The sequence below is a fragment of the Pinus tabuliformis genome, chromosome 9, assembly GCF_031772625.1.
Source record: "Pinus tabuliformis cultivar Carrire ecotype Pingquan chromosome 9, CPIR1, whole genome shotgun sequence".
In the NCBI taxonomy this organism is placed as follows: domain Eukaryota; kingdom Viridiplantae; phylum Streptophyta; class Pinopsida; order Pinales; family Pinaceae; genus Pinus; species Pinus tabuliformis.
This window is the reverse complement of record NC_142307.1, coordinates 908,153,071-908,179,513: the sequence shown is the minus strand read 5'-3', so window position 1 is coordinate 908,179,513 and position 26,443 is coordinate 908,153,071.

Below are 26,443 nucleotides of genomic sequence, written 5' to 3'. Positions count from 1 at the left end.
ACCAAGTCAAGGTACTGTGCTTGAGCAATGACTTGCTCTTCAGTAACAACTCCGGCTTTAGCAACATCTCCAGGGAACTTTGGCAACAAAGATTTTACAAACCACTCAGCCAAGATTTGATCTGGAATAAATACCTTCACTAAATGACGTCGACGTCTCCACTCATGAATATGATCTGAAATGTAAGTGGATGTTGATTGTTTTAGCGAAGTTAACAATTTTGTGCCATTGTCATATCGGACTGGCAACTGAAAATGAGTTAAAAACGAGGTAGCTAACTGACTAAAATTATAAAAAGTGCCTCGCGGTAACTCAATGTACCACTTGGCCGCGAGACCAATTACAGTGCGCTAGAAAAGTCTAAGATGGATTGAATCATCTGTGATGGAGTTAGACGCACACCAGAGGTGGTAAGTCATCACATGGTTCGATGGGTCCTCTCCTGATTTACCTTCGAACTTGGGAATGTCACTGGGCAACTTATTCGACATTGGCAGCCAAAACGGAAGATAATTAATGGGATCATTCGTTAGGCGCGACAAGTCAGGTAAGTCCAAAGTTGCGATAAACGGTAACTGCCGATTAGGATCCCTAAAACTCTGGGTCATGAGACCAACCCCAGGAGGAGGATATCCAGGATAACTAGGAATAGGAATCGCGTTCGGGATATTGTATCCTACCAGAAAACCAGGATTAACCGGACCGTACTGGGGTTGTTGAGTTTGTTGATAAGTGTACCTAGGATACGGTTGATACTGATAGACTGGCTGCTGGACAACAGGACCGAATTGGTACTGTCCCTGCTACGGTTGATAGGTGAATTGTGGTTGACTTGTGACAACCGTACTTAAACCAGGTTGTCCTACGGGCATCTGAACCGAAGTTTGAATCATAGATCCAAACGGTGGTAAAGATGTCTGAGGAGTAGATACAGGAACAGTAGAAACTGGAGCTGTGGATAATCTAGAAGTAGGTGGGGTAGATTGAACAGATGTTGCAGTAGTTGTAGCAGTCGTTTGAGGCAAAGTACGAGGTGTACTGGGCCCAGGCTGAGAAACTACCGAAGGTACAGAAGTTTGAATGTTAGACTGGACTGGTTGCTGGGGTGAACCAGAAACTAAGGTTTGTCCAATTTGAGATGACAATTGTACACTTGGCTGCAATGCCTGTTGGGTTTGCGATGGATCCCACACTATATTCATTCTAGGGTACTGACCCATAACAGGTTGAGAATACTGAGGAACATAACCAGATTGAGGGTAGGATTGATAATTGAAAGATACGTTTCCCGTTCCTTGAACATACGTTTGACCTTGGGGTGGTTGGATACCTTGGTTCGAGTATTGACCTTGGGGTTGATACCCTTGAGGAACATACTGATACTGGGGTTGACCTTGAGGAACATACTATCCCATAGGTATGTACTATCCTTGAGGTTGCCCCCCAGATGCAAATTGTGTACCTTGAGGTTGCCCCCCAGGCATTAATTGAGGCTGCCCCCCAGGCGGTAACTGGCCACTTTGAGGTTGAGGATTGGGAATAGAACCTGACATCACAAGAATTTCTTCTACTCTCAACGGCTTAGTACCATTGCTTCCAATTAATAACCCTTGCTCAATGGGTTGAGGAGATGCTCCCGAAAAAGTACCAGAAAGTGACTGATACCTGGAAGGAACAGAAGGACCACCATACAAAAAAGATTCGGGCGATTGAGTAAACATGGATGACTGTCCTGCCATATTGACGGGAGTATAAAAACCTCTAGGTGTTGAGTGATAAGGAGCACGAGGTGGTGAAAAGCTTAACCCTGAGTTTTCTAAATAATAACTCAAAGAAAGATACCAAGAACTACTCCTAGGTGGACTGTAAAAAATTGATTCACGCTCCCTTAGTTCAATAACAGGTTGATTTTCAGGGACAGGGAGACCTACTTCTTCTTCCGGAGCAAGTTCTTCAATAGAAATAAGTCCAGAAGGAAGATCTTGGGTGATTACTCTTTCTACCCTAGGTGAACCAGGACCACTAAAAGTTGGAGAAACAAACCCCGATGTCGGAGTAGCAGCAAATTCACTTTTAGGCTTGGATATTTCGAGTTCCTCACCCATATCACTAGTAGATGAAAAGCTACCAGCAATTTCATAGACAGACACAGACTGCGGATTATACTCTGCTACTGGCATTTGAAAATCAGGATGTACTATCAAAGAAGATTCTCCTTCCTCAGGTGACCGAACTCTACTGTCTCTAGGAGTTACAAGGACTTTCAAGCCTTTGAGCTGGCTCGATACTTCCTCAGGAGGTTGGCCCCGAAGTCTACGAGACCTCCTCAGTAACTCAGCCACGTTTACTAACTCAGGAGACTGGCCCCGAAGTCTAGGGGACTGCCTTGGTAATTCAGCCACAGTTAAAGACTTTTAACTACTTCACACGCAAACAAAGTAAAATCTCAATGAAAAGCACCTAATGTCTCTAAAGAACCAAACAAATTTGAATCACACGCCTAAAGAATCTTGGAGATCAAACACACACAAACAGTAACTTTCCGGACTGAAAACACTAGTTGGTGATGAAATGCAACGTCGCAGAGTTTAGTACAGAAATGGCGGTTGGAACAGTTACCCTGGCAACTTACTTAATGAATAGACTGGCACAAGTTCCTCCACTTAACCGTCTCGAGTGAAGTGAACCCCCCAGAAAATCCAAGTGAGTCTAGCCGACGTCTGCTCCAGGTACAGTGGGATCTTCCCACCACTGTCACCTTAGGAAGAGTCCTAAAGAATATGGCCACTAAGGTTACCAACTGAGACAAATACACCTGGGGGAATAGTTTACGATCCGATACGCACGCAAGGGCAGAGTAGCAAGCTCAATCCCCTTGAAGGCTCCTTGACATAATCCAAGGTTTACCAATAAGTGACCCCAGGCTCCTCGACAATGGTTAATCCGAGGTTTACCATTTTTAATACGTGAATATCTGGCGTTGTTCCCAATGAGGAAGAATTGATTCCCACACTGGTTCAGACACAATCTCGTGCTTCTCCTTTAAGAGGAGCTTTACCAGAGCATAAATGCAACAATTGGATTTCTTCTCTACCACAAGATACAGCTACTTGTTTGTTTTTACTGTCTTGGAGAGTTAATTACTCTCCTACTCCAAGACACTAGCCTAAGCTAAGTTGGTGTATTAGAGCCCTAGAAATAAAAATGTCACTAGGTGAATTTTACTTTAAACGTTAATTTCAGTGGTTTTTGTTTAAGTCCAAAGGTACGGAGATGAAACTCGTGGTATGAAGACTCGACTCAAAATCACTAAAAATGCACCTAAGATGATCTAAACAATCTTTTTTTCTTCGATGAATTTCTAAACTAAGAAAGAGTTTGAGAGCGCAAATACTTTGTAAACACAAATCTTTCTCAATTCAACAAATTAAAAGAAGAGTTTTTCCTTTCCAAAGCACTCAAAATGAGACAACTAGTTATTTCACAAAAAATTCCCTTTTCGTTTCAAAGCACTCAATCACTACAAAAAACAAACCTTTTCCAAAAGAGATTTTTATATTTTTTAATAAAACACTCAAAACTAATGAAAATGACTAACTTTGAGAGCTACAAACTATAAAAACCTATTTGAAGTCAAAGCCTACTAAAAGTCTTTTTTAAGGATGTTTTACTCAGCTAGATGCAAGCTAAGGACTAATTTATGCATAATCACAAATCAGTCAAGAACAACCAATTTCGTTTTCTTTTTGAAAATGAAAATCCAAACTCTCAAACACAAGCTTTTCAAATTTTTATAAAGAGAAAACTCAAAGCGGATTCCTCAAACAAGGGGAGATTTCATCAATGGCCAGACTCATAAGAAGGCTAGTAGACAGTAAGGTGATCTAAAGTCCCTACAGCTTCTAAGCTCAGAGCCACTACACAACCAAAATGAAAAACAAACCCAACAAGGAAAACTCCTAGGAATTTCACCTAAAACCCTAACACTAATGAAATCAATCCAAGGAAAGCTTCTGACAAGTTATATGCAGGTCTGGGCAGTGGATAACAATTTCTAAAGACAAACTAAGCTGACTAACAGAGGAAATCTTAGGGTTTTCAAAATTTTGACAGGGTCCGCCGGCCCACAGTTGGCACAGGTGCAGTCCCACTCTGTGCTAAAAGCCAAGCTGTAGGTAAGTACGCACTGTGTCAAACGACTAGGGTGCGGTCCTCTCCCAAAGCTATGATAAACAAAAAATAACCCTGGATCTTTAAACTCTACCCAATTTTACACACAACAAGCCAAAAACAGAAACAACAATAGAGTTTCTGAGGTCAAAGTAAAAACAAGGAAAACAATCAAGTCCCCAGCGAAGTCGCCATTTTGTCACACGGAATAAGTCGATCTTGCGGACAAGATAGACCTTCCTAGAATCTAAAGAAGACCTAATGACAAGCAAACCAGCCAGACACTATCTTTCCCTAAATATGCTTTGATAAACAATAGCAAACAAGTGTTTTTAGGGCCTACCTTAGGTCCAACGCAAGCTTGTGGATGCCCTCGCTCCTTTGATCCAAATGAGCTCCTTTTCGCGAATCTGCAAACACAAACAAGGCAAACAAATTAAATAGCACCTGAAAAGCCAATTTTATAAAACATATTTTACATGAAAGTCAAGGAGTCCATGAAACAAATAACATGAGATACTTGTTGAGAAAAATGAGTTTGATTGTATTAATTCAAAAGAAGAAGAACTTTACAACATTTGCCTTGACACTGTACAAGCTCCTCCCAGGGTCCAGCAAGAAGTCTCCTCTACTTTGACAAGTTTCACTCACTCCGCAATGAAGCCAAAAAGATGTGTGATCTCTCCTCTTAAGCTCAACTAGGAAGTCTTGATTTCACTAGCATTTACCCTAAAAAATGTTCAGCTTCTAACCTCCCTAGCAACCAGCCCAATGTCTGTATTTATAGTGCAATGGAGGGAGGTTACTAGGTCTTCCTTCAAAGGGATAAAGCCCTCCTTCAAAGGGATAGCTCCTCTCATCAAGGGATTAGCTCCTTCTCTTTTGGGATGCATGAACCACCTCAGAGTGAAGAATCCACATCGAAATTCCTTCTAGAAAACTCTAGAATTAACCCAAAGTGAGTTTTTTAATATAAAACTTGCGCCTTTTGACTTTCAGAGGGGTCTGCACCTACACCGTTAGGGATAGAGCGGGTAGGTCCGCAGTTTTTGTACACAGAAGGTGCGGGACCGCAGGTGACCATGAGAGAAAGTGCGGAACGAGAGTTACATTGATTTTTAATGTCTTTCTCTCATTTCCAAAGCTTGATTTGAAGAACTAAGGTCTGAGAATTGCTTAGGAGGACAGTACAAGTGATGATAGACCCATACTGACTGCAAATAATCATGGTGACAATATTTTTGTGTAACACCTCCTTTAATTTTACTAGAAAAAAAGAGAGAGAAAGCATCACAAATTTTTACAAGCCCCAACTGGAGATGTGAACAATAATCACATTAAAGCACCTCACTTGGTTGAAACATCAAGCAAGGGATCACAACTAGGTGTTCAATAGATATTTTAATATGATTACATCACTAGAGGATAAAAAAGCAGGTAGGATATGTTTATATCCAAGAGTGACCTTTTCAAGGCCTTCATTGAAAGTAGTGATTTAGTCTATATGAAAATAATAGATGGTTGGTTCACTTGGAATAATAAAAGAGGATGCCAAACATAGATGGTATTTTCACTAGACATGTTCCCATTTTCTGAAGTTTTTCTAAGAAATAGAGTAGCAATGGAGCCATTTGCTTTACGAATTGAAAGCTCATATCATTGGCCTATTGTTTTGCGCTGGTAGAATACCAGGAGAGCACATCACACATGCTTCAGATTTCAAATTTTATTTATGACTTATTCCAACCTCATGTCACAGGAACAAGAATGGTGGGATAGTTGGTTAAACATAAGGGGCTTTATTTTTAAAATATATATATTTCAACAAAAAATGAAACAACCTAAAAGAACTCTGAAAACTAAGAACACCAAAGTCTTTGAAAACATCTTTCAAGATAAAATTCAACTAGAATAGGAGAATGAAGATGTCCACAAATAGACGATTCTCAATGGCCACACTATGACACTAGAGAGGAAAGAGGAAGTCCTTAAGCAGAGAATGGAATATTGCGAAAAACAATAGGAAAAACTCTAGAATTAGAAATATAGAATGTGATTCTTCCTAGATAGGGAAAGAAACCCTACCCTTTCTTGTTGGCATTATGACTAATGTGTTGTCCTTAATGGAAACCTACTTGACAAATATGTCAATATGATGATTATACAATGTGATACAAGAATGGAAAAAGGTTGTCCTTGATGGAAACCTACTTGATAAAGATGTCAACATGATGGATATGGAGATAATACACATGAAATGGAAAAAGGAATATCAATTTAGAGATAGAAAGATGATAGAGGTAAAGCTTAGGGAAATATGCATGGGTCCTGTGAAGAAAAGCCACGTACATATGCAGGTATGATGAAGAGAAGTCACGTACATTTTCCGCACTATGGTATTATGAATACCAATGGTCCTTACCATGGTATTGGCCCATTGTAATGAGCGGGACAGCATATATTTTATCCCATCAAGGAATACCATCGACATTACTAAGGGATAGGCCAAAGTTATTGGCTAAGGCCTCAACTATAAAAGGATATGGAGATAAAAGTGTTAGGTGTGAAATTTATGTGTCATAGATGAATTATTTGATCTGAAATAGGTGTGGACCAAGGAGCATGAAGGACGTTCATATTTGATAGATATGAAAGCATTGTAGTGACTAATAAATATGCTTGCCTTATCTTTTATAATTATGTCTAACAATGACAGTTTTGTGATGATAATGATACTCTAACCTGAGCATGTTCCAGTAAGGGTTGCAAAGTATTTTTTGTGGTTGGAGCAAAATTAATGATTCAGTAATCACAAATATGTATGTGGGTATGCCATTGAGACATTTTGTACATATGCATATCTGCTTCTAGGTAATCACATATATATTTTGTAGTATGGACCTATACATAGGTGTGGTGATTGAGAAGCATGTACATACGTGGAAGTACATCATAAGTGTCATGTACATCCACTAGGGTTTTACACTATGAGTTGTCGTTGATGTCTGATCAATTATGTTATTTTTGTTGTTGTTTGTCGATGATGTCTCTCTCATGATAATCTGTGTTGATAGTTTTGGTTCGGTTGAATTGTTTATCAAATGATATGTTGACTAGGGCTGATGCTACATTTTAGTGATCTGCATATATTTCAATGATATGTGGTGATTTTTGTATGTGATTTAGTGATTAATTTAGTGTGAAAGTGTTTTAGACTCAACTTTTCAGTGTTTTGGGATCTCTATGCAACTCCTCTTAAGGTTTAGCACGTACATGCATGGCTATGACTCAAAAAAATAGCGTATATATTCTGACATATGATTTATTAGGGTTTGCAGTAGTAGCAAATGGATTTTGTGATAAGTAAAAGTGTTTGGATTATTGATGAGTAGCTATGAATTGTTATGGTCTAACCTAGTTTAGTTTGATCTAGTTGTATTGATTGATTAAGATTTAGTGATTTCTTTGATCATTTAGTTGGTTCAGTGATTGAGTGAATTGATACAGTGATTGGTTTCAAAATTATTATTTGGTGTTGGGCTTAAATGATGATAGTGGTTCTATTCTAAAAATATGATGAAAAGTGGCCTACAAGTTTGATGTTGTGAGTCAAGTCAATCCAGTATGAAATATTATGGAATGTGGTCTACATAGGTGGTGAGGGTTGGAGCCTTCAGTGAGGAAGTCGAAGCTTCCTTCTAGTGATAGATGGTGAATTTGATTAGGGGGTTGGAGCCCCCTTCCGGTGGATGTCGGTAAAGGGGATCAGGAGGTTGGTGCTCCCTTCCAATGAGTTATGGAGAGAGAGTGAAGGTTGTAGCCTTCTACAGTGGGTGCCTGCGTATTGGTATGAGTCTATGCCAGTACAATATTGTAAGTTATTTTCCTTTATAATAAAATATGAAGACAAGGATGACAACAACAGTGGATTCTTCCCACATTGGGTTTCCACCTAAAGATCCTAGTGTCCTCATGTGTTGATGTGTTGCTTGTGTGTGATGGTTTATTCTATTCTTACTACTTAATTAAAGGCTAATGAAGTAATGAAATATTGATTAAATAATAATACATGATGAAATATATGAAAAGTTAGCTAACTAGATATACACTATTTTCCTTCATCATAGTCATGTACATACACTAGTTTACTTAATGACAGTAGCGTAAATAAATCTGAATAATAAATTAAAAGGTTTAAGTGAGTTCTAAAATACTAATTCAGCCCCTGCCCCCCGCTGCCTCAATATTTTTTCCAACAATTAGTATCAGAGAAGGTCAACTTAGTTGAAGCTTAACCCCTTGGAGTGGATCAAGGATGATGGGAAAGAAGAACATTGCTCGAAGGAAGGATTCAGGAAACTATGGTGGTGGCAGTGATATATCAGATGTAGTGACAATTACAGATGTCAGGAAAGATTCATTTTTGGGAGCACACCACTTTCTATTGATCAAGAATGAAGAAGATGATAACAAAGAATTATCAAGTATGGACTTTTGTTCTAATTGTGGTCCATTTCCTAGTCTATGTAATAATTATGATTTTGAAGATTAGAATTAATAAAATGAACTTGCACTCATGGGTAAAAGTGAAATTAAGCATTCTAAAGAGAAAACATATTAAAAAATGTTGGCCCTAGAAGCAGAAGAACAAGGCAAGTCACAAACAATGGAAAATGAAGGGGTACCTATGCTAAGCGATGATAATTATCAACAATGGAAAGAAAATATGAAGTCTAATCTAATGAACCATTATGCCTTCACCAAAATTTCTCCATCAGACAAAGAAGTGCAAAAGAACGGTAAGGCATTAAGTGACATCATTAATAAAATACCTGAGTCAACATTAAATAGGGTTTTTCATTATGAAACTGCAAAGGAAGTATCAGAAAAGTTATAGGAAATCCATGAACGAAGAACAAAGGAAGATTGATCATCAGAAGAACCAACATGTAACCTTATTTCTAAATAAAATAATGATGCATCAAAAGATGAGTATGTTATTGATTTAGAAGAAGACATAATAGAGGAAGTTCCAAATCTTAGAAGTAAACTTGATCTTGATTTGAAAAATATTATTAGTATTAAAGATAAGTTGCAGGCATATGATAACAATGATCATATTAAATCAGTAAATGTTGTAGTAGAATCCAAACAATATTATAAAGGCCTTCAAGCAAAGAATGTGTCTCTAAAGGAAGAAATTGAAAAGTCAAACAAGCAAAATGAAGAACTACTCCCAATATTTAAAGAACAAGAGAATGGGATGAAGGAACAAATTATCAGCTTAAAGTTGGAAATGAAATAAGGAAGAAATGTTGAAGGAATTAGAAAGTAGTATCTTGAAAAGGAAAAGAAATTCCAAAGAATGGAGGTTGAGGTAAACATTCTAAGATGTAAATTAGAAGAAAAGGATAAACACTTGATATTTCAAGATAGTACTAAGATTTTGGACAACATTCTTAGTAATCAAAGGTCTCCTTTCATTCAATATAGTCTTCCTTTTTCATGAAACTATTAAAGAAGGATGTAGTTCACAAGCTAGTGCAAGGAATATAAAGGGTAACCATGCAAAACCTGAAGTGTTCAATAAAGAGATAAGAAACCAATGTAATCAACAATGAAGGAAGGTTAATATTGAAATGAAATCATATTCCCATAACTATAGAAGTGTTAATCGATTCTCTCCTCTGCTTAATAATGTTGAATTCTTTATACGTCATAATTATTGACATGTTACATCCAATTGCAGAAGCAAATTGTTTCAAGTAAGGAGTCATCTAACATGAAGTACTTCATCTGTTTGGTAGTTAGGTTTCTTCAAGGGATATTGTTTTACATGTAATATATTCGATCACAAATCTATTAATTGCAATAAAAGGAACATGAAACAAAAATATTATAATTATTCTACTCCATTTTCTGGTCATATAAGATGTTATTCTTGTAACCAGTTTGGACATGTAGCAAAAGAATGCAGGAATAAATCCATGAATCGCGAAAGATAACATGGCAAGAAATAAGATAATGTTAAAATGCTTGAGACATATGGATCCACCAACATTTCTCATAATAAGAAGAAAGAAGAAAAACATATAAGGTGTGGCCTTGCACTTTGCTCATTTGAGGATGAAGATGAATGGTACATAGAAAATAGATGATCTCATCACATGACTGGGAATATGTACATGATGGAGTCTCTCAAGAAAAACCAAGATGGTAGGGTTATTCTTGGAAATAGTGCTCCAACAAAAGTTCTGGGAAAAGGTAGTGCCAAAATTAATAAACATAGAGGAGTAGTTGATACTTTATTAGTTCAAGCGTGAAAGAAAAATATTCTTAGTGTAGGTCAAATGGCGGATAAAGGAAAAGTAATTTTGTTCACATCAACCAAATGCAAGGTTATAGATTAAGAAAATGGAAATGTCATAGAAAGAGGATACATAAACCCAATAAAATTATATGTGTTTAAAGAAATAAATTCTTGTAGAAATGAGGAGGATTCTGACTTTCAGTAAAAGAACATGATCTCTACTACAATACATTACTCTTGAAAGAATACTTTTCACAGTGACTGCAGAAGAAATGTGAGCTACATGAACTCATAAAGAACAAGAGATAATTATCAGTTCTCAGAATCATCAGTGTATGATCTCAGGGGGAGATACACATGTGTATAACTTGATGATGATTCCCATTTTATTTTGATATTCATGTTGCTTATATTACTGAGAGTGCATCTAATGTAGTAACAGTGAAACATGAACATACAGTACATGCTCAAGGGGATCTGTGGCTATGAAAATTCAGTATTTTACATTCAGTACGCAGATTTCATAAAGGACAGTCACATATATACATGAGTTCTGATCTAGATAGCCGCGTACATATATACATGAGTTTTGATCTAGACAGACTCACGAAGAGGTTTTGATATGCTTAAGTCAATCATTATTTAGCTTTCTGGTTTTAACATTGGTTGTTTACAGCCTGTTGATGCTTAGGTACTACTTCGAAGAAGTATTGGCTTATTATGGCTTATGAGTTGTTACAATATGGCATTGTCACTTTGGTTATTTTGATAGCTTTATTGATTGATGAAGATGGATATGACTAGACCTAACAGTGAATAGTCGGCATAGGTTTAGGGGGGAGTGTTTGCTATGTTTCTAATAGTGCATTGTTGGCATTATGATTTCTTAAGAACTCATTGATTGCATGATATATATCTATATGTAGTTGTTACTGCCGAAGACACATTTTTTGTTGTCACTATGTCTTCAATGATGCATAAGTTGCATATGGTGCAGTTATGGATAATGCCTATAATGTTTTCATTGGTTCTCACATATGGTACATGGTGATGATAAATGTATATGTTATGCTAAATATTGTGTGTTGCTTGAGGATTGTGTCTCTTCGTATGTAGAGAATGTTGATATTGATGATATGATATCAACAATATGGGTTAGTAAGAAAGCTTGATTACATAGTCCTATGCTTGGTTGATGATGATGAGTTCATATTTCTATCTCTATATCATAGGTTATGAATGATGGATGGTCACTTGAATTGAATATTGGTGAAGTTGTTTATGGTGTGATAATTCTTCTTGCATGAAGATAATGGGTTGGGAAAATAATATTGCTTCCTTCAAATATAAGTCTCCATACATGAGGAAAAAGTAAGGTACGTGAAGACAAGAGGATGGTTATTGATATACTACTACTACAACTTTTGGGTGATGCTTGGAGACACTGCATATTTAGTGACATATTGATGCTTGAAATATTTGGTCACGCGGTGATGATGATTGGTGCTACATTGTCCTATCTTATTTTATAACGATATTCTTGGTTCTCATATATGCTATTGATGCAAAAGGGATATGTTGTTGTGTTGCAAAAGATATATATATATTTGATTTATGTAGATTGAGTCTCCTTATACAAACGGAAAGAGCAAATTGACCTTGATGAGGTCAAGTGGATGAGTTCGTAAAAAATATATATTGAACAATCTTATGTTTTTCCTACAATTTGGTAATGCTGCATACAATAGTCTTTTTATGAACTATGCCTGATTTACTACATAAATGTCTCCTTGATAAAGTCATGGTCATATAATAGAATAGACCACCCTAAGTGTCCAGTAATATATGAAAAAGTAAGTGTCAGGTTGAATCAGAGAAATTTATCAACACTCAATGTAAAGACACAAGGGAATCATGGAACTACTTGAGTAAATGAAAATTTTTGATGGAAATTTTTTCACCAACCAAGAGTATGTCAGGTTTGCAATGGGGTGTTTAATGTCCGTGAGATATAAATAGAAAATATGATAAAAGAACAGTAAGTAAATTGGTAGTTAAGATGGGAGGAAAATGGTTTGTTGCAAGAATAAGTGAGTATAGGAAAATGGTTTGTTGCAAGAGTAAGTGAGTATACACTTGATGATGAAACTCGATAAAGAGTAGAATCATGTATAGAATAACATAAATAACCAATTGATATTCAAAAATAGAAAAGGGAAAAGATTGACAAGAGATGAGGGAGAAAAAAATCATTCAGATGTCAAGACATAAAAAGAATTTGAAGAGAAAGATTGAATATGCATGAGACTAATTTGATGGTAGTAGAGATCACCTAGAGTTGAGAGATGTAGCATGAACCACTCTGGAAAGAAGTAATAGTTTACAATTAAAGCCTAGCAGGGTTGTAGAAGGAACAGAAGTTGATGACTCTAGTCTAACAATTAAATGATACCCTTTCACAAGTATATATGAAGTCCCATTATAAGATAATTCCTCCAACAAAGACTCCACCTTGATTTACAAACTTCCTTGGTTTTGTATAGACCAGATAGACATGGAAATTTGAGAGACCATATCCAAATTAAAATATCAATATTTATCCAAAACTATATAGAGAATGAAGAAAATGAATATGTACTTCTCCATATAATAAATATCATGAACATACATAACTAATGAAAATAAAATCTATCGGGGAAGAAGAAGAGAGAAGTCCAAATAACAAAGAGACACAATATATAACAAAATGGTTCATCATGTTTGAAATGGTGTCATACTAGAAAAATTACAAGCATAAAAGTTAAAGGTAAAGAGTAAACCCCGTGATTTGATCAAACATTGAGTTTCAAGACCAACATAGCAAGAAATACTATTCAACTGACTAAACTATTTGACGAATAATCTATTCTATCAGGATGATGTCCGAGTCTAATTGAAACATCAAATAATCCAACTTGCTAAATAAATATAGGATTGAGCCATATCACCCTCTACGAGGGAGACGAAGATCCTAAAAATTATTGGTTCATGTTTTAAAATTATGGATAACCAAATAAGTTATAGATGAAGATAAAAAAATGACACTCTTGAGAAAAGAGCTCTTGCAGAGTTTATGAATTTATGAGAGAACTAGGCTAAAGGCAATACATACATCAAAAAGTAGTTTCCTCTCCCTCTTCAAACCCCAAGATGTTAAACATCTTGCGACACAAAAGCTGAAAGAAGTAAAACAAAGAAAATATGAAACATGAAGAGGATATGACAAAATATTTAAGGATTGTTTTAGTAAATTTCCATATAACATTGTTGAAGCTCTATTGGTTCAATGGTATGTTTCTTCTTATTATAAAAAATAGGAGTGCCACTAAAAACTTCATGAAATTACATCATGGAATGGACCACTAAAAAAGGCCCAATGGGTTGACATAGATGATGACTAGTAGTTGACTTCTTAAACAATTAATAAATAGTAGAATAGAAAATAAAATAGTTGCAGCAATTGATGTCAAATCTGTCATTACAAGAAAATGGTTTATGGTGCACCAAGTATATAACTAATGGAAACAAAAAGAAAAATTATAAATTTGTAGACTATTTCAGTTAGGAAATTCTATGCATTCAAACTGATACATATTATGAAATGTGTCAAGCCATGCCGAGCCACAACATAAGAGAGTGACAATTCAATTTGGGGAATGAAAAACCTAAATAGTGTGCTATGTGTGAAGACAAAGTCCATTCCACTTATCATAATTAAACAATCATAATTATGATACTGTATATCCAAAAAAAGAAGCTGACTAGTTCAATGATCTTGCAACATAAAGAGGTAGAGGAAATGACTTCCAAGGTAGAGAAGGATTTGGTGGAAGAAAAAGTAGAAATAACTGATGAGGTTGAGGCTATGGTCGATATTTGGGAATATTATATTTCTTTACATGTTGGTAGGAAGTACATAATAAGCCTCACTACACCTTAATGAATAAAAGTAACTGACATTTCTACAATTTTTGGCGATTGGGTGATCACTCTTAAGAAGATTGCCCTAAAATATTATATAAGATAATGTATAAAAGAGTTGTAAAACTCATCCATTATGTTTCAAACCAATATTACCTTAAATGAAAAATATACACGTCATCACTAGATTAGTAGCTACTAAAAAAATGATACAAGAACAGAACAAAATTTTCAACCACTAAAATATACTGCCCAATATCCTGATATGCAACAACATGATGACACAATAGAAAATATGCAACAGCATGATGGCCAAAGGGGAAGGACTAAATTAAGTTGCATACTCAATGGATATAAAGTTAGGCACCGTAGCGAATAATTAGGAGTTAGTGTAACACTGTAATATGTGTCAAAAGAGAGACATGCTATTCTCATGTCTAGCACATAGACATTAAGTCAGAATTTTCAACCACTAAAATATACTGCCCAATATCCTAATATGCAACAACATGATGACCAAAGGGGAAGGAATAAATTAAGTTGCATACTCGATGGATATAAAGTTAAGCAGCGGAGTGAATAATTAGGAGTTAGTGTAACACTTCAATATGTGTCAAAAGAGAGACTCACTATTCTCATGTCTAGCACATAGACATTAAGTCAGAATTTATAGTGACCAATTAAAAAGTGAGATTTAGAGGAAAATACCTCGATGATGGATTAGAACAATAAAATACTAATATACGAATATTATATACTTAACTTAAAGTTAAGTATTTGAAATTTTAACTAGTTTAATTTAAGATTAATTTTTTGAAATTTTAACTAAGATTCCTAAACTAGTAGGTGTTTTTCCACATTGTAAAAAGGGAAAATATGATATTTTAAAGGCTAATATGATTTATAACTTAGGTAATTATAGACAAAAGATATCATTCACTTTCTAATATATCTAATGAATTGAATTGGTATATGAATATGAAAGTGAATTTTACTCACGTGAAATGTTAAAATATATAGTAGTAAATAAATCAATTTAACTAAGTATAATGTCATTCACATAATCCCCAATTTTTATATACAATGTCCATAATCTCATAAATGACTTTAATTGAAGTGATCGTGGTTAACACCGTTAGTTCCAATCACTTAAAGTATATTAGGCCTCAAATTGCATATTTTAAAACATAAACATAAAATTTCCTTCATTTTAGATTAAATTGCATTTGTACTGATTTAATAACTATTATCATATATTTATAAAATTAAAAGCACAATTTCATTTATTAAAACAAATATATAATAATTAATTAATATATATTTTTAGGTAAATTGGTAAGAAGATAATTTTAATATATTGAATTGGAAAATACAAAGTAGTGTTTTTCTTTAAAATTAACCATAATTTTTTTAATTTAGTTTATAGAAACAAAAAGAAAATCAAAACTAAATAAAATATATCTTTTTATATAGTAATTAGTATAAATAATCATGTGCGGAAAGAAATTTATAGAAATAAAATTCTTATAACAACATTTGTTAAGGTTCTAATATAATTGCCTTTAAATATGATCTAATATAAAAGAATAATTATAGTAAAACTTTTTAAAAGGTTTAATTATTAAAAAAATAAAAAAAATAATATGAAATATATAGAAATATTGAAAAATAAAATAATTTAATGGCATGTCTCATGAAATCATGTATATGATAAGTGTTGATGCAATAAATTCTAGCTGAATAAGATCAATTTTCCACCCAACCGTATCTGTTTAGTGTATATATTATCCCTAAAATATATAGAGTAAAGGAAACAAAAATATAAACTTTTTTATCTTTCAACCTAACTTATTTTCTCTCATGTTTGTCATAACTTATTTTCTCTCACGTTTATCCGTTCTACTCATTACAAAGCACTCAGTGTGTCTCATTCACTGATCCAATGACCGTGGCATATTATACCAGAAAGACCTTCCATTTCTCTGATTAGAAGTCCCTTCAAAAATATTATTCCTTTAAATTATCTCCAAAAGAATAATAGTGTCTTGTGTTTTATGGAAGTTGCCTACAAGAATAATACTTCATTATCAATTATACAAAAACTATGAAATACACAATGATTGACATTTTCTTAATATTTTGTCTCTGTGTTCAAATATAGACATATATCCTTCATCTATTCATGTTTGTGGTGTGGATTTATGTACAACTTGAATAAGAGAATGCTAGAATGAACGAGTGGGAGAATATTAACATATATCCTTCATCTATTCAGGTTTGTGGTGTGGATTTATGTACAACATGAATAAGAGAATGCTAGAATGAATGAGGGGGGAGAAAATGATAAAATGAGTAAGTAGGAAATGATAATATAATGAATTCAGGGAAATGAGATTCATTATTTGCTTAAAAAAAAATGTAATTATATTTCTGAATGATGATTATAGTCATCCCGCGCTTATAGATATCATATTTAGGTAGCAACTCCTTACCAGAACTCATTAATCGGTTTTAATAAGTCAAACGAGTTGGATAGCTTGATGTAGGGCACACAATGTAAGGGTGATCACTACCGAGGCCTACTTTTCATAACTTTATGCTTTCCTTTTATTTCATTTTATATTATAATCAACCATTAATAGTGACATAACTTGAATTCATTATAACCAATATGACATGGTTCATATATGGCTATTCATGTAATGAGAAGCTCGCCATTAACGATTCAAACTTTTGTATTTTAACATTATTTAAATAATCAAAATCAACTCACTACAAAAATTAAATTAAATATTATATGAATTTTATAAAAAGAAATATTATATGAATTTAATAAAAGGTTTTATTTTTTTAATGAGAATATTTTAAGTAGTTTATTTAGAAAATTACGTAGGTATTTTTATGTAAAATATTATATGATGCTTTGTTTGATGCTCATTTAACCCGTCTAAGGACAATAGTCTCGATAGATAGGTTAAGGGATTTCCTTCGTGAAAATATAATATTTACAAAGTTGTACAGAGTGAAATATTTTAATTAAAAATTTATTTTTCATGTATATTAAAATATTAATTTTTTTGAAGATATTAAAGGTGAAATTTATATTACAAGTTAAATGGCTTATACATTTATTTTATAAAAAAATTAAATTATTTTTCTAATTTTTTAAAATTAAATATTAAAATAATTTTTAAAAATTATTTAATAATAATAGAAAAAATTATATATCTTTTTCATATAATTTTATATTAATCATATTTTCTATAATCTTAGATTAAAAAACCTTAAACTAAACATTAAAACCGTGTAATATATTTAAATGGTTTATATGAATCCATTCAGTTGAAAATTAAGAAAATATATTACATGGACGTAGGACAATTGTAATTATTTTTAATAAAAAAATAGTTAATTAGCTATTAGTTAAATAATTAATTATAGTAATTAAAAAATATAAATTAAAATAAATTTACAATAGTTTTATTTTTGTTTTTTCATATAAAAGTTTATATTAATATAATTAATAAAATTGTGTAAACATCATTATTATTCTTTAATTTCTAACCAAATAGATTAGACTATATTTACCAAATGTTTTATTGATTTGTATGTAGTTTAGTTTTGATGGTTGAAATTTTATGAAGAGTTATAAGTGACGTTAATTGTGATAAGTTACAGAATTTGAGTGGCACAAATAGTTAAAAGCATGTGTATATTCTTATGAGTTTATTGGTGATAATTTACACAATTTGAATGGAAAAAATGGTTAAGAGCATCTGTATACTCCTAAGGGTTCATTGGTTCAAATCCAACCAAGTAGAGTTTGTATGCCTCAGGTCCTTTGTGCCATGAACAAAAATTGCTAATGGATGTTATGTTTTTAGAAAAGTGCAAATTTATAAATGAATAGTAATCTTGGTTTTTAGTATTTTATTTTATTTTGGTTTAGGAATATTGTTGTCCTTATAACATAAAAAGTACTTTAACTATTTATAAACTTAAACATTCCAACTTACCATGGTCAACGCATAACTAGTAGTGATCAAAAGAAAATTCAATTGAAAGATTCGTTACTTGGAAGGCATTAATAACTCAATAAACTATATTTCATTAGATAATCATATAAACAGTCTCACGCACTCTATGGAACCCAATTTTTTAGTTCCACTTTAACTATTTATAAACTTAAACATTCCAACTTACCATGGTCAATGCAGAACTAGTAGCGATCAAAAGACAAATCGATTGAAAGAGTCCCTCTTTGGAAGGAATTAATAACTAAATAAACTATATTTCGTGATATAAACATATAAACAATCTTAACAATCTCACACATTTTATAGAATCCAATTGTTTAGTTCTCCTTATTTGTAACTGTCACTTTTAATCCATTCTTCTTACACAAAATCATTATTCTTAGTTTATATTCCACTTATTAGTCATTACTCTTACCTGATATTTCATTTATTGAATAAATTATTATTACTTTATAAGAATATGAGATGCATCTTATTATATGTTTCATCAATATTTGATTTCATAATAAAATGCATTATATTTAGAGATAAATATTCTGATTGATCTTTCTCATAACATGGTAGGAATTTATTTATTGGAATGACTAGTTGAGTTTGAGTTGTAAATGCTCCATTGTCCTATGGAATTTTTGAATTAGTATGTGTAATAAAAAACATAGTTTAAACAACAAAATATCAAAATTTGACCAAAAATTGTTTGGCCAAATTCCTTCCAAATACTTTACAACCTAATAATTCCACAACTTTATTTGAAAATAGATCTATGAGGCAATTTAAATAAAAAATAGTAATTTTAGAAAAAAACTTCATTCAAATTTATTATTTAATATCAAAATTTTTAAAATAAATATTCAATTTTGAAAATGAATTATGTTTATTTTATAAAATTGAGCGAAAAAATAACTATCTTTTTATTCAAATTTAATTTCCATCAATAACAAATTGAAATTATATCAAATATACCATTATAAAAAATTGAAACCTTATTATTTTAATATTTTTAATATTAATGAAAATATATATTATAATAATAAAATATTAATGATTTTATTAAAAAATATATAAAAATTTATTTATTTAATTTATTATTTAAAATTTTAATTAAATCTTTGTATCATTATAATATAAAATTAACTTTTCTATTAATATTTTACTTTTACATATTCCTTAAATATGCTTTAGGTTTTGGATTTAAGAGAGCTGTGGTTTGTATCTTTTGAATCAGAGACCGGAGAACCCACAGTATGAACATTTTTACACCAAAATCCAAAATCTTGGCCCTATACGGAGGGGATACTTGGAGTGAAATCCTTTTACTCGAAAGATGTAGAGCGAGGATAACAAGAAGAGCAGCAAAAACTGTCGGGACAACATCCTTCCTCATTAGTATTTATTTCCCTGATCTGCTCTCCTTTTATTATCATTCTTCAGCCCTGATGATGGATCCCACTTGGGATTTGAAACGTTGGTGTAAAAATGTTCATACTGTGGGTTCTTTGGTCTTTGATTCAAAAGATACAAACCACAGATCTCTTAAATCCAAAATCTTGGCCCTATACGGAGGGGATACTTGGAGTGAAATCCTTTTACTCGAAAGATGTAGAGTGAGGATAACAAGAAAAGTAGCAGAAACTGTCGGGACAACATCCTTCCTCATTAGTATTTATTTCCCTGATCTGCTCTTCTTTTATTATCATTCTTCATCCCTGATGATGGATCCCACTTGGGATTTGAAACGTTGGGGTAAAAATGTTCATACTGTGGGTTCTCCGGTCTCTGATTCAAAAGATACAAACCACAGATCTCTTAAATCCAAAATCTTGGCCCTATACGGAGGGGATACTTGGAGTGAAATCCTTTTACTCGAAAGATGTAGAGTGAGGATAACAAGAAGAGCAGCAGAAACTGTCGAGACAACATCCTTCCTCATTAGTATTTATTTCCCTGATTTGCTCTTCTTTTATTATCATTCTTCAGCCCTGATGATGGATCCCACTTGGGATTTGAAACGTTGGTGTAAAAATGTTCATACTGTGGGTTCTCCGGTCTCTGATTCAAAAGATACAAACCACAGATCTCTTAAATCCAAAATCTTGGCCCTATACGGAGGGGATACTTGGAGTGAAATCTTTTTACTCGAAAGATGTAGAGTGAGGATAACAAGAAGAGCAGCAGAAACTGTCGGGACAACATCCTTCCTCATTAGTATTTATTTCCCTGATCTGCTCTTCTTTTATTATCATTCTTCAGCCCTGATGATGGATCCCACTTGGGATTTGAAACGTTGGTGTAAAAATGTTCATATTGTGGGTTGTCCGGTCTCTGATTCAAAAGATACAAACCACAGATCTCTTAAATCCAAAATCTTGGCCCTATACGGAGGGGATACTTGGAGTGAAATCCTTTTACTCGGAAGATGTAGAGTGAGGATAACAAGAAGAGCAGCAGAAACTGTCGGGACAACATCCTTCCTCATTAGTATTTATTTCCCTGATCTGCTCTTCTTTTATTATCATTCTTCAACCCTGATGATGGATCCCACTTGGGATTTGAAACGTTGGTGTAAAAATGTTCATACTGTGGGTTCTCCGGTCTCTGATTCAAAAGATACAAACCACAGATCTCTTAAATCCAAAATCTTGGCCCTATACAGAGGGGATACTTGGAGTGAAATCCTTTTACTCGAAAGATGTAGAGTGAGGATAACAAGAAGAGCAGCACAAACTGTCGGGACAACATCCTTCCTCATCAGTATTTATTTCCCTGATCTGCTCTTCTTTTATTATCATTCTTCAGCCCTGATGATGGATCCCACTTGGGATTTGAAACGTTGCTGTAAAAATGTTCATACTGTGGGTTCTCCGGTCTCTGATTCAAAAGATACAAACCACAGATCTCTTAAATCCAAAATCTTGGCCCTATACGGAGGGGATACTAGGAGTGAAATCCTTTTACTCGAAAGATGTAGAGTGAGGATAACAAGAAGAGCAGCAGAAATTGTCGGGACAACATCCTTCCTCATTAGTATTTATTTCCCTGATCTGCTCTTCTTTTATCATCATTCTTCAGCCCTGATGATGGATCCCACTTGGGATTTGAAACGTTGCTGTAAAAATGTTCATACTGTGGGTTCTCCGGTCTCTGATTCAAAAAATGCTTTAGGTTTATTTGTCCAAGCTATTGAAAATAGATGTAAAACATGAGTGAATGGACAAGTGTTGAAGGAAAACTGTAAGAAAACTATAAGGTTCAGATATCTTGTTTTTATTATACGAGAGATTTAGATTTGAACTTTTCTGGTATAAAGTTAAAATTTGGAAAATCAATAGAAATTAACTTGATTCATTTCTCTTTTTAAGAGTAAAGCGAAGGTGTCACTACACAAGGTATCGAAATACTTCCTCTCCTCTTTACATCGAGTACATATAACATGTTATCAAAAGCAACAACGATAATGACAGTCACCTGTGTTGATAGTCTCCTGCCTGTATAATAGATTACACTTACAAAAGTCTTCGCATTGGATTTAAGTCAGAAAAGAAATTTAAGGTTTAGGAAATGAAAAAATTATATCCATACTCTCAGAAGTTATATCCATTACTGTATTCATAATTTAGTTCTAAGGTTAGGATTTTATGAATACATGATCTTTGATTTATAAGGTCAGGAATTTATGAGCAAATGATCTTTGATTTATTTTTTAATTAATGTTCATTCTTGTATATATATTGATTTAGAAAGCAAGTTACACTAAATAAAATTTAGTAGTTTTTTCCAATAAAAATATATTAATAAGATAAAAAAGATAAGTCTAAATTATAATTACTAAGGTAAAATTTGAATTTGGATTTAGATTAGATTAGATATAGGAAAAAAATTAACTCTCCAAAATCTAATAAAAAAAGATTTAAGAATATATATATCTTAAGATTTAAAAAAGATAGAAATATATAATGAAAAATTTATGTTTTAAGTATCAAACAAATCCATATAAATTTACATAATATTAAAACAATTTACAACATAAATGGTTTTATGAAAATTTAAGATATTCAACAATAATAAAATTATAATAACTGAACTAATCATTCTTATTCTCTTCCATTAAAAGTGTAGCTTGCTAATCAAATTCCCCACCATATTCATTGTTTCAAAGTAAACACACATGCTAATTGCTATCTTCCAAAAAAAATGTTTTGCCAAAAAAACAAAGGAGTTTTATGACTGTATTTTCTTAAGCAAATTACCCTATTTTACAGTTGGGCAAATTTAATGTTTCCATACCAAATTAAAACTAGTGTATTAATCTGGGAATCTAACAAAATTACTGAAAATTTATTATATTTAAATAAATTCAATCCAATTTGATAACTTTGCCGTAAAATGTTCTATATATTTTATTTTTTGAATTAACTATTCTCATAATTAAGTTATATTATTCGCAGTGAATTCCGTTTTTTTATTACCATAAATAGATTCCATTCATAAAAATATATTTAGAGTAATTTAAATAATATCTTACCACCTAAAAACCTTAAATCTACGATTTCAATGATATTTGAAAATTTTAAACTGTATAACATATAAATTAAATGTTGATTAATTCTATGATGACAGATAACCCATTCCAGTCTTTTCAATTTACGCACATCATTCATTTAGTAAAGATGTTCTTGAGGAATATTGAAAACCATCCATTATTTGTTCCCACTACATTTTCTTTTTAACGCAAAGATAATTCCGAAATTTATATTTATGGACAATTGGTTTACAACCGTGTCGAATCGAATCTTGTTGCAAGTTCCTAGATAGATTGATTGCACCTTCCTGCACATAAATGAAAGAAGTAAAAACCCATAATTACATAATGGAGCAGGCATTGGGTTTGCCATCACTGAAGAGCGTGGTTGTCTAGGCATCTGACTGTGTTGGGAAACGAATAATCCATGTCGCAGACATAGCCTTCTTGTCATAGGTCTTTGGAGCATAACGATGATAAATAGATTGTAAGGTACGTAAGGTACGTAAGGTCAAATTTCTGCTCTTTTCCTCGTTGCGTTAACTCTGAAGGCCGACTCCGTAGAGGTGTTCAGAGTCTTTCTGCCACTCATGATTTCGAGCAGCAAAACACCTGACAAGTAATACTGTCGCTCACATGAAATAAATTGGCTTTCAGTTACATCAACGAAGTAACGACTTTAAGGACAATTTGAATTTGGTTGAAGAATCCCAAAGATTGTAATGATTATATTAATAATATTCAGTCACATAGTTATTAACTCCTATCAATTTGTTTAATAAAATTATATATATATATATATATATATATATATAATTTTATCAGTTTGTTTAATATTAAATATTTTACTTATTTATATTAAATCAAATATTTTAAACTAAAAGAAAAGAAAAAATATTTTAGTTATTTGTAACTTAGCCATAAAAAAATACAACTCTTACCCCATAAAACCACTAATAATAATAATATAACTTTATTAAAATTCAAAATAATACAAATAAAATATTTAACTTACATCAAAAGAATCACGAAAATAACAACTGTGCGGGATACAATCAATGTGCCGCTGCTTTCTTGGAAGCCTTGGTGGGAACAATTCAATATCTCATGTCATCCCATCCCTTCACCGCCTTTTCCATCATCGATAGTTATTAATAGTTTAATTATAACGAAGTACCTTTTTGTTTTCTCTTGGTACACATGAAACCAAAAATGTGACAATAATATGCTCCTCACCACACCAACTCTAATTATTTTAGATGATAAGTGATATATGACATACGCTGGCCACTCGCAAATCAATCTCCTCATAACTAACCCGCACTTACATTGGATTACTTTCGCTGATTTATCGATAACATTATGCAAGAAGGGATATGATTGTTTTCGAGAGACATATATTTAAATCTTGTTCACCTTTTGAACATAGTTACAATTATTTTTAACTGTAAAGCACTTAGAGGGCGATACATATACCAATATATATTTAAATCTGGTCACCTTTTGAACATAATTACAGTTATTTTTAACTGCAAAGCACTTAGAGGGCCATCGATGTAACCATATATAGCAACGATATTCCAATTTAACTAAGCGCGTTTCATAGGACATGTAATATTTTAAATCGTAGAACATGTAATCTTTTCAATCTTAGAGATGTAAAGGTTAGGGATACCACCAATAAGTCAACGGTTTGGGAGACGCCCTCACGTTGGAACATTCAGTTTAGTTCTACCGATTCAGTATGTGAGTATACCATGGTATGCCCGGCTGCCATTGTTAGTGTTGGTGTTTTTCAAAACCATTTTTTTCTAACGAATTAACTGTTATGAGTTGTATATTCTTGTAGGTTGTTAACTGAGTAGTTTTCATAGTTAAGGTAGATATCCAGAGGATATATTCTTATGAATGGAACGGAGTGATTAATACAAAATTATAACATTGATTTGATCTTCGAAAGATTTTGATACCAAATTAGAATGAAGCACTTAGTATAATTTTTCTAAATTTTTGTTTTTCTTTTTTAAATTAATTTTGTCAAAAAATATTATAGAGAGAGATTTGTAGAATTTGCATATATAAATGCTTGTGTGAATTTCAAATGCTAAATCCATTTATAAATTTAAAAATATGATTTAACTAAGGAGAAATTTAAAAATATGATTTACCTAACAAGAAATTGAAATCTTGGATTGTAAAATTCCGTTCCAAAAAAACCAACACTTAGAATAACACCAAAACTTAGAATTACTGACAACGCTACAATGAAGTGCACTTTGATTTTCCTTTGCACATACTTAAAGAAAATGTCATAATAATATGTTCCTCTCTGCACCTACTGTAATTATTTTAGGCGGTAAGTGACATATGACATACGCTGGCCACTCACAAATCAATCTCTTCATAACCAAGCCGCACACCCCACTCACATTGGATTATCTTGGGCTGCCTTATTGAACTTGACGCTATTTGCAATTAATCCAACATTGTTGTCGGAATTTAATTTCAACTGCAACAATGAACAGTTGGATTTGGAGTAAATACTCTAGCCTGTTCGATGCCTTAAAGTCAAGCCCGATATTTTTGCACATTAATATCCATTAAAGTTTCAATTGAATTCCCCTGCAGACAGTCGACTTGTTTTTTGATAGAAGCCTCACCGCCTTGCTGCATTAAATTCGGTGATAGGCATTAGAAGATATTCTGTAATATTTTACTGTTTAAATCAGATATGTTTTAACATATAAATGCATCACACAACAGTTCAATTTTAAGGTTAGCCGCAGATTGATAGAGAGGAGAGGAGAGCACGCAGCAGCATGAAAGAAATACTTGCCAGATAGTGAAATGCACGACAGTGCACAGCAGGAGTAGATGCAACAGTGCAACAGAGAGTAGAAAGGGAAAAATGCACAGTAGTGCAGATATTTGAATGAAATTTGTTTAACAGATATTTATCTGTGTGGAACAGAAGCGTTCCTTAGTGAATCCCTGAGGAAGATATTCAACAATAGATGTTGTGAAATTCCCTCTATATGAGGAAGACAAATCTGTAACAGTTAGTTTATTTTTAATAAATACAAGTTTTTTTTGTTGCTGTTACACCGTTACCGTTGCTGTTACATCAGTTACAGCGTTGCTGCAACACCAAACTACATTGCTGCAGCACCATTTCCAGATAACGGATTTTTATGTTTTCTGAGTTAAAAACAGAGTATTTTTTTGTGTCAATAACATAGTGTTATTCACCGTTGCTGCAACACCAATCTACGTTGCTGCAACACCATTTCCAGAAAACAATTTTCAGTTTTTCTGTGCAAAAACAGAGCAATTTTTGTGTGTCTGTTATGGAATTTATCAGAAAATTCCAACATGGTATCAGAGCTAGTCTAGGCACTCAATGAGTCAAAAACAGAGATTGTTTTTCACTATAGGAGCTGTAAGAAG